Below are 10,931 nucleotides of genomic sequence, written 5' to 3' on the forward strand. Positions count from 1 at the left end.
AACCGTAACCACAAAACTTTCCACTCTACCCTGATAATGATGCTGACGAACAGAACTAAAACACAAAAGTCTGGTATAATACTTCAGTACAGATGTCACTCATATCATTAGAGTTTCCAGGATGGCATAAAAATCATAGAATCATAGAATCATAGAATCACTAGGTTGGAAAAGACCATCAAGTCCAGATTAAATTAAATTTGTGAGCTTTCAAGAGCTGTGAAGCAAAACCTTTGAATTTTTGAAATGTCCAGATCCATTATTATTTCCATTTCTGCCAGATAACAACCACTGTTCCTTAATACAAGACAGACCTTTCCTTTGTTATTCTTATAGCAACCTATGCTACTCCTCAGAAGGCTGGGCCTCCCTGAAGAAGACACTATGAGAGGAGGACCCAGGATGGCCAGGACATCCAAAACCAATGCCTGCAGCACTCAGCTCCGCAGAACTTGGCAATCTTGCCATTTGTGAGGAAAATCTTGCCTGGTAGCTGTCACAAGTTGTTAGATAACTGGCCTCCCTTCCTTGCTTTTCTCTGGACTTCAAGTGTGATAGCTGGCAAATCTGTACATCTCCGTTGTTTGAAGGTATTTAACTGTTTAAATGCACTTGAAATCCTCACCTGTCTTCACACTGCTAGATGGCAAGACCAGCCTCCAGATGCAGTGAGGATCTGGACACATGACGATGGTGAATCGGTAGGTACTCTGCAAATAAGGGGAATGGTTTTCATCCTTGAGCCCCTCATGATTTTGAGAGAAAAAAAAAAAAATAAAAAGAGGAGTCCTCATGAGTTTAAAGCTTAAACCAAATTGCAAAGAACCACAGGGTTTTGTGAAAGTATTTGTGGCACTTGTACAAGAGTGCAAGTGTACAAGGTACTTTTCATCTGGTGTGGGTGATGGTTATATAAGAGGTGAATGCCCTTCTCACACAGCAGGGATGCCGTACCTGGACAAGATGTGGTTGGACTTTGCTGTTTAAACCTGTCTTGCTCCACATGCAAGTGGCTCTGCCACTCTTCCTCTCAGATGCTCTGTGATGTACCTGCTGCAAGCAAAGGGATGGCGTACCCTGTGTCTCATTGCTGGCTTGCTGACACTTGCTGCATGGACTCCTGGTTGTTTCTGACAGGCAATCTCCTTTTGGTGACACTCAACACACTTCGTTTTCTCCCTGCTGTGAGGAAGGTGGGTTAACATCTCATGCCTTGGAGAAAAAGTGAAATTTCTGTAAATTTCCAGGATGAGGTGAAGTATAAAGTGATATCTGCCCAGCTGGGACCAAGCCTGCTCGGACTGGTTGCTTCCTTCTCTCCAAGCTGCTGGCTGCAGCGCTGTTGGACTGGGAAGAAATGTGTTCCAAGGAAGTGGGAGAGGCAAAGTGGAATTAGTGTTAAAATCACCCTGAGACTGAGTGACATCCAAACAGCTTGCGTTTCTTGCATCCACCATCCTCTATAGTCATGCTAGACTGTTGCATCAGTCAGGATGCTGTATGGGGTAACGGTTTTAAGCTGAAAAAAGGGAGATTTGAATCAGATATTAGGAAGAAATTTTTTTCCTGTAAGGGTGGTGAGGCACTGGCACAGTTTGCCCAGAGAAGTCGTGGATGCCCCATGCCTGGAGGCTGTGAGCAACCTGATCCAGTGGAAGGTGTTCGTGCCCATGACAGGTGGGTTGGAACTGGATGATCATTAAGGTGCCTTCCAACCCAAACCATTCTATGATTCTATGATTCTATGATTCTATGATTCTATGATTCTATGATTCTATGATTCTGTATTGTCCTATTTAACCTCAAACCAGAGGATCAAAGTGCTACCCTGGCACTCCACCTAGGAAATTAAAGACAGTTTTAAGATAAAGAGCAGATGTATTTTCTAAGCCTGGGTGGCCCAAGTGGCACATGACATGCCCAGGTGACATCCTGTAATTCCGCCCACCTCTTTTTTTTTTAAGAAGGGGCTGTGTTTGGGGACTGAAAACCACAGCCAGCAAACTAAATTAAAATTTTCTGTGACCTTCCACACTCTGAGGGGCAGCTAACCTCAGGCCAAGCTCCCGGTTAACATGGAAGGGCGGAAAACTGTGTTCTTCATTGAGACTCTGGCGCTGTGAAGTATTTCGGGTGACTCCTGTTGTTTAGGGAGGAAAAGGCTATATCTCACTCTCCACATCGTGCGCCAGTGACAGTGCACTAAATTTTGAGTTGCTGGAGTTCAAAGGAGCTAAATATATGTGGCAGAGGGATCTGGACTCCCTGATCAGCTGAAATAACTGGTCAGACTCCCACTGAGTTAATGCCAGAGTCCTCAGGGAAATCAGTGGGAGTTTTCCCATAGGCTTGTACTGTGGCGGCTTAAACAAAGCAAGGGAAGGTTTCTTCATCAAATGCTGAAAGAAAGAAGTCTCCTCTCAGCAATTAAAATATAGAATTCTACTTGAAAGTGATTAATATTTCTAGTGTCTACTTACAGCCAAGCCACATATCCCCAGCCTTACCAAATATGAACTTAAATACACAACACTCTCCAGAGTTACTTCTCAGTTAATAATTTATGTATTCTGGCAACAGATCAATGCAACTAGAAACTAGTTTAGTAACTTACCTTTGGGGTTGTCTATCTATAAACACTGCAGATTCCTAAGTTAAACAGAACCCAATTGTTTTCCCGTATAATAGAAGCCAGGGCCTGATTTATATAGTTAATTTAAATGGTAATCTTGAAGAGTTGGGGAAAAAATCCAACCTGTATCATTAACGGTTATGAAAGAGGGATAAACTGTTTACTACTGGGTTTAAAAATACGTGATATAAATGAAGATAAAATACAAGTATCAAGACAAAAGTAATAAAATGATACCAGTATGTGTTATCTGTGCTTATATGGAAGTACATTAGTCCTGGCTGATTTTTCGCGAGGTTGCCCTGCACCCACAGAGCTGTCTGATGCCAGGATTTGTGTGCAAGCATGCAACCCAGATTCTTGCCTTTCTAATGCCAGGCTGAATCCAGTGTCAGAAAGCTGCCAGGGCTGCAGCTAAACTGAGACTTTAAGTGAAATAAGGGTGTCCAGCCATGCTCTTTCTCCTTAATCATCTCTGGATAGAGAGGGGACAGCAGGCTTTGTGGATGGCTCCTGCAGGAAGCACAGCGCGCATTGAAAGCACCTTACAGTGAGTAATTAACAGACATCTGTTACAGCTTGTTGAGCTTTATCTTCCTTTTCATACGCACTATTTTGGAATGAAATTTTATTTAGGCTCCAGCGCCTCAATGTTGCTCAAGAGTCACATTACAGGATTAGCCTTCCTGACAAAGGGGACAGGATGTCTTGTGGTTAACAGCACAGGGTAGGAATGAGGAGGCTTGTCCCTGTCCTGGCTGCTGCCTTGTCACCTGCTCTGGAGCCTCTCACTTTACTCACACAGCTAAGCCTTTGCAGATAGGAAGGCCTATTTAATGCCTATGGAGCATTCAGAAATCCTCTTTTAAAAGCTGTTGTGTAAATAACAATTTCATAGTTCTCAGATGCCACTGAATTACCCTTCTGCAAATCTCTTCTTCTGCATATTGAGCTGCACGGTGGCCCCCCCCACAGCTGCAGATGCTAGTTCCCAGGGGCAAAGCCTTTAGAGACTTCCCTCCTCCTCACCAGGGCTTCACCTTGGCTAAAGTTAAGGCAACCAGGGAAGAGACCTCTGGATATGAAAACTACAGGTCATCAAAGCTAAAAGTCTCTGGATGGGATAATAAAGATACCTTCTTTGCAGGTCAGTGTTGTGGATTACAGATGTTCACCCACACCATGTAATCTTATCTCTGTGTGTTGCTCAAGTGAATTGTGAGCTCTTCGGCTGCATGTGCAGATGTACTAAGGGGAACTTTCAGATCCCATGAACCAATTCAACTGAACACTTCCTTTTTTGTCTCTGTCAGAGGAAAAGAAGTGAAGGCTCTTCAGAGTGTGAGTGGAGTGACTGAACCACATGCAAACCTTGTCTACACGGGAAATTACCCCACAGCAATGCAAGGTGTGAACATAACGGCCTTGAATAGGGTGACTAAGGCTTCCTTATACTTTGGGACCAAGTAATGGAAGTGATTGTTCTGGTGGCACATGGGGTGGGAAGAAACCCTAAGCTAAACTGGGTAGCAATACAAACCATCTTGGCAGGAAGAAGGCAGAGCCTGCTGAGAGACCCCATAGATCTGCACATTATCTCTGCCTGTGTGTGCATTTTAGTTGTGAATAATCTGCACAAACGTGTATATTGGCATCTGAGACAGCCTTATGTTCAATAAGGAGGAACAGGCACTTTGGGGTGCAGTTCCTCTGCTATATTTTAGACACCTGTTGTAGGAGGACATAAATTGTACTCTGGTCCTCAGCGGGCTGGTCTTTAGTCAAGTTGGGGTGACTAGTTTGAATGATGCTGCCTGGATACAGCCATGTAAAGTAAGCATTAGGATATCACTTCACTTCTCTGCAATCGTAGGTGCTTCCTTACAGTTCATTTTAAAATGCCTCCAAAGAGAAATCAACTGAAAAGGGAAAAAAAAATCCAAACCAAACAAAAACAACTCTCATTTCAGAGACACTAAAATTAAGTGGGAGTATGAACATATGTGTGTGTCCACATGGGGAACTACTCTGGAGTCTCTGCAGATCTTTAAATACACAGCGAACATGATGCCAGGTTCACCTCCCCTCCTGCACACGCTCTTCCATACGCGTGGGCTGCACACTTCTGATTTACCAGTTTTAATGGTGGTAATTGGAGTGTAGAAAGTTGATGATGAGCTCTAGGCTCATATAATGGGTAAGACAAAGCAATCCCACTTGTCTATACTCATTTATTGTGCGGCAGTGGCCTGACTGAGGAATAAAGGCAAGCTGCTCTCAGCTGACATCCACTAAACCATGTTCTGTTTTAAAAAAACAATTTTAAATTAATTTTTTTAAAAATGTCCAATTATTTTACAGATAAAATCCCTCAGCCTATGTATTGGGGTAATAGAGCTAAGTAAGGAGATAGCACACCACTGTCTAAACCAACTCAACTTATTTCTTTGGAAGAGATGAAGGATCTTATCCTGCTCTTTGTTACACTGATGTCAATCTAGAGTGACTCCAGGTGAGCTACCATGGATGAAAATAGGGCACGACCAGAGTATGATTTGGGCCCTAAGTGTTTCACAATACATCTTGGTAATATGAACAATATGCACTCATTAAAAGAAACATAAAGCCTTCACATTTGGAGAATAAGATAAAAATTCAACTCTGCTGCCTTTTCTGGAGTGGTTTTGAACTGCTCCTTGCAGAGGTGAAAAGCAGATATTGTAAAGTTGCTTGCAATGCTTCCCGTCGCCGCTGCTCATTTCCAGTGGAGGTCAGCTTGTGTCACCACGTTGTGTGGTTTTCACCTTGCACATCGTGATCAGCAGCATGACAGTCATGCTAGAAAATGGCTCAGATGTGTACTGAGCCTCTCCCCACTGCCAAAAAGAAACCCCTAAATATGTACTGTCAAGAAAGTCCCAGGGAGAGAGAATGACCCTGAAAAGCCCAATACTGCAATACAGTCTCAGAAAATTAGTAGATGCAAACTCAGAGCAAGGGAAGACAAATTTGTGATTTGAATTTGCAGAAAGCTGCTATGAGGTGTGAGTTTAAGAGCTCATAGTTATGGCCCCAGTTTACCACCAACTTCTGACAGCAAGTCAAGCTGTTCAGGGCTCAGTCTGATGAAGAAATCTACATATTTCAACAGCAGGCATTGTAGCATCTAATCTTTAGAGACTGGAGAGATTCCAAAACCTCTGTTAGAAAGGAAGCTCTGTCAGAAGGGCCAGAGAGCTGCCATCTTTCTTTTGCCTTGAACCTAATCACATTTGGCTTCTATAATGTGCAATATCCCAGTTTCAAAAGGTGGGCAAGTAGTGGCCCTCCTGGACTAACCTACTGACCAGCAGTTAAGGGACACTTGTGGGATTGGGGGGAGTAGGGGTGGTCCTTAGGCTGTGGATCACATCAAACACCCACTTCCCACCTCATGGGATTTCCATCCTTATGCCAGGAGAAGATTTAAGATGAAAGAGGTATTCGGTGCCTCATTTTGCAGGCACGCTGATCCTGTCCGTGTGGGTGCATGGAACACTGAGTGGGTAGGACCTCTGGGGTGTTAGTCAGAGGAATGGCTCATTTCTGGATGCTGACAGAGCTTCGTGTGACCTCAGCATGACCTAGGCACCATGCCACTTCCAGCTGACTACATCCAGGAGCAGCTTGGGGCCCCTAAAGATATTGCAGTTCTACAAGTCAGGTTCTCACAGTGCCTTCAGACGTGTGATTCTGCTATATGGAGTCTTCAGCGTCTCTATGTTGAACTTAAATGTATTTTTTTTAACATGACCCTTGATCTCTTTGATGTCTAGATCGCAGTAGTAAAATGGGGATACTAATATTCAGCTCTTTGCCTTCACGTTTTCAGACAGGATCCATCTCTCCACTCTATTGGACCCGCAGTAATAAATGTAAAATAAGGGCACATAAAATAGTCCCACAAATTAATCCATCGTGAGCACTATAGACTACAGGGCTTTTTAAAACTGATTATTGTTTTATGCAGTAGATTTTCTAAACAATATGATGTAATCAATCTTCAGAGAAATACCAGGACACAACTCTTTCATGTCCTCCTTGTGATACTGGGAAGCAACTTGAGTTATTCTGCTCCCGAATCAAATCCTCTTTCAGCTGTCTGGTTGGGTGACTCTGGTCTGATCCTGCCAGTACTATGAAAAATCTGGGTAAATGACAATGTTTTGCAGACTAGGAAAATTGAAGAAGCAGAACAGTGGTATTTATCATTCTTTGGGATAAAAAATGATAGGAAGAAAATAAATACCTGTTTTAAAGACAGTGAATCTTAGTCTTTCCCACTCCTTTTTTTTTTTTTTTTTTTTTTTTTTTCCCCCAGATCTGAATGAGCAGTAGAGATTAGAAGAAGTGGATTAATCAAAGTGTATGCCTGGACATTGATGTTGCTTTGACTGAGCACTGTGTCTGTCCTAATTAAAGAAAATTTTTCCAGGGGGTAGAAATGCACTTGAATACTTGTATGTTCATGTTGGCCACTTACTGAACACGGGAAGCTGTGGCTCTACTCTTTCCTTCAGTGAGGATAAAAATACACATACCAAGCACTTGGTGTTTCATTTCTCCATCCGTGGGGAGGGTAATTTTTCAGAAGGCAGCCATACCTTCTTTTTCTTCATTTTCTTTCTCCTTTTTTTTTTAATTCAAAAGTAGGATTTGGTACTGATTTGAGATGCCAGAATGACATCTCTTTCTTAGACACCAGAGGATGAGAGGGGACTCTGGGCAGCTGCAGGGTTTCTCCTCATGTATGTAGCTCCAGTTTTGACATGACCACTTTGACATAGCAGCTTCAAGAGCCAGATTGAGCATCTTGGGTTCATCATCCACAAGGGTCTCTTGGAATCAGTCAGACTCATAAAAAAGAGTTTCTACTGACTGCTGGGCCAGCTACTGACTGTCTGATCAACAGATCTCTGTTCACAAGGATGTCCCTACTGCAATACAATGAATGTTGGTCTAAATTGTTGAGAGGGAAGGAGCTGGCTTAATCCTCACTATTATGGAGAAAACCTTATCTGGGTCCCTGCTCACCATCACAGAGAAACTCTCCTAGGAGGCTGTGTTCACCTGCTTTAAGAATAAGTGGGAGGAAAGTCTTTCCCTTCAGAAGACACTAAAAAAAAAAAAAGAAACCCACCCCAACTTACCCCCCAAACGCAAACCCAAGTGTGAGAGTCTTTTCTTCTTATTGGCATTTCCAGTCTTTATTACTCCTGAAGCTTTGGACGGCATTCCTGTCACAGCAATCATCCCAGACCTGAAGGAGATGGTGGTGAGGCCAACCACTGTGTTTTGCTGAGCCTTTTCTGTAGAAGAGGACATCTGCTAAAAGCAGCTGTGGCAGTGGCTTGTGAGTGATGGAGAACTGGACTCGGACTGCGATTCAGCTCATTAAAAACACACCAGGAGCTGCTATGGTTATTTGCCCCCTGTAGTGCTGGCATTTTTAAGGCCAGGTCAGAACTCATTGCTCCAGGCTCTGTGCTCTATATCCTTTGTCAAAGGACACGTATTTAGCCTGTCCCTCATCTTTATCCACCATGTCGAAGGCAGAGACCTGTGTCTGAGCAGACTCCCATCCCTCCGCTTCTTTCCTCTGAACAAATGTGGTCAGCGTGAAACAAAGCCCAAAGCAGCAGCACGTTCCCCTGTGAGCAGACGGAAAGTTTCAAAGGCACAAAGGGTATTTAGGCACCGACTTCAAAGTCAATAAGTTGGATGCTGAAAAAAAAAAAATCTCCCCCGTAGCCTTTATGTCATGCCACTTAATAAGTAATTAAAAGCTCAAAAATCATGAGTCTGCTGCTTTCATTACTTCCTAAAGCACACTTGATACATCATCGCTCTGTGAAATGCTTCACATGTACCGCATCCTACTTTAAATATGCCAAACAGTGAAGTGCTTAGCATTACAAAGGCAAAGACATCAAGGAAGCTTTGATAAAATCTGCTGAGCAGACAAACATCTCTTTGGTTGGCACTAGCCAGGCTAGGTTTTTATTCCACAATGATTAAAAACATTTCAAGTGAAGGCAGCTAGGCTTGTATTTTAGGCACAAGACCATTAGGTGACAAAGAGTGAAACCTTTCATTACCGGGATGCTGGCTGAAGGGGATTAACCCATTCCATCGTTTTGAAGGATGTTGCTGGTGTAAGGCAAATGTTTCTCAGAGATTACTCTTTTCTAGGAAAGGGAACTAAAAAAAAAGGGATGAGCGGCTTTGCTGTGTTGGTAGTGAAGAAAAAATTGTTGTAGAGATGCTCCCTTTCCCAGTCCCACAGTGGTGCGAGATATCTGAGATACGTTCGCAGGGTAGGACCCAGCTCTTCTGAAATAGTGAGGCTGACATCTGTGCTGTTGCAAAAAGCTGCCTGTAAAATAGGCAGGGCTTTATTTTTCTCTCTCAGGCTCTGTTTGTGGTAGAGCACGTCTGGCTGTAAGCTCTGGATAGTACTCAACATGGTGAAGCCCCAGCAGTGACAGGGTGTGTTCCTGTGATATAAATAGACATTTTAAGATGAGCTAAATTTACTCAGTGAATCATTTATTTGCTAAAAATGTGGTTTCAGGGTGGCCACAGTTATTTGCCAAATATGATGCATATTCTCAAATGATTTTGGATTAAATGAAAAAATTTGGAAATGTTGAAGCACTTCATTTCAGCATTCCCAGAAACATGCAGGCACAGATGCCTATCTCAAACTTTGTTATTCTCATGAATCTGAGGAACCATTCACAGGATGGAGGAGAAGACAATAGCATTTCTCTGCCCAACTACCCCCACAGCTCCACGTTTTCAGCATCTGATTGGGAAACCTTATGTCCTAGGAGAAAACTCCCTGCTGTGATAATTATGGGGTACTCTGACCTGGGTGCCTCTTGTTGTCTCCAGTTGAAATTAATTCACTTTGTAAGAATGATTAAATACCCACTGGACCAGAGCAAGGGTGACGATAATTTTGTGGTTAGAGCACTCCTCTGGGATGTAGGAACTCTCCCAACAGCCTCAACAATGAGTAGTGTTTATATGGAGTGGAACAACTCCAGAAGAAAAGGAGGAGAGGCTACAGATTAGCCTATAGCCTGGTCGTCAGAGACATAGGAGATAATGACAGTATAAGGGCTTGAAGCTGGTCTTGCAAAGAGCAGGTAATTGTTTTGCCTGGTGGGATGCAGTCGTGTGAGCCCTTTCATGTAGGTTACAAAAATGTGGTAATTTTGTTCTTCCACTTCACTCCAGAATAAGCACATTTTTGACATCTCAGGAAGTCTTTTAGGGTGGGGGAAAAATCCTTGCTGCTTACTTGGACATCTCTCATTCAATTCCCATTGCTGCTTAGCAGGTGAACTCGTGTACTTCTGCATCTGAGGGTGGTTGAGCCAGGGAAGCGATGATAACTTTCTGTATTGTGGTTGTGATAAGCTCCATTACCAAAAACCAACTTCACCAGTTTTTCCCATATATCTAAAGAAGCTGTGGGAAAGCTCAGCATATGTAAGCCAGTCTGCTGGGAAACCAGGACTGCATTCCTGTCAAAGCAAACAGCAAAGAATAATTCAGGTCTCTTTTTTTTCTGATTTGCAGCAGAAAAATGCAAACCAAGAAATTGCAAGTATATTATTGCTCTTTGCAGTGTTGCATTGTGTGGGCATATTCAGAGGCAGAAAGACAAGTAGTTTTTAAAGAAAGCTGAGAGGCTCAGCAATTGCTTGCCTCCAGGAGACAGCGATGTGAGCAAACTATCAAGTAACATGGAACATGCATATTTTCTAGCACCTGAAAAGCTGAGGTTTCTACAGAGCAAGCCACCACATACTTGTGGGATTAGGTATGTTAAGGAAAATGTACTCTGCCAACCAGGCTATATATATATAGCACGATGAAGGGCTTGTTCCTCTGCTTCGGCTGGTTGATAGTAAACTCCATTTCAAGAGAGAGAAGGGAGGTTCCTTTTGCCTTCTCATTTCTCCCTGTGCAAGACTGATAAAAACAGAGTGAGCTGAAATCAATGTTATCACCTTACAGAATAAATAGTAAGACAGCTGAAAAAAAAATCTGGAAATTTTTATGCTTATGGACTGTTGCTTAAGAACAATTAACTCGAACTGAATGCAAACAGAGTCTTTCAGGGAGGGTGTGTATTGGTAGAAATATTTAACAGGCCATTTAAAACTTACTGGAAATAAAGCCGTGCAGAAGTGTGCAGGTAGGTGAAAAAATCCTGAATGTAATGCTCATACGCTGGTTTCAGTGG

The sequence above is a fragment of the Cuculus canorus genome, chromosome 2, assembly GCF_017976375.1.
Source record: "Cuculus canorus isolate bCucCan1 chromosome 2, bCucCan1.pri, whole genome shotgun sequence".
NCBI lineage: Eukaryota > Metazoa > Chordata > Aves > Cuculiformes > Cuculidae > Cuculus > Cuculus canorus.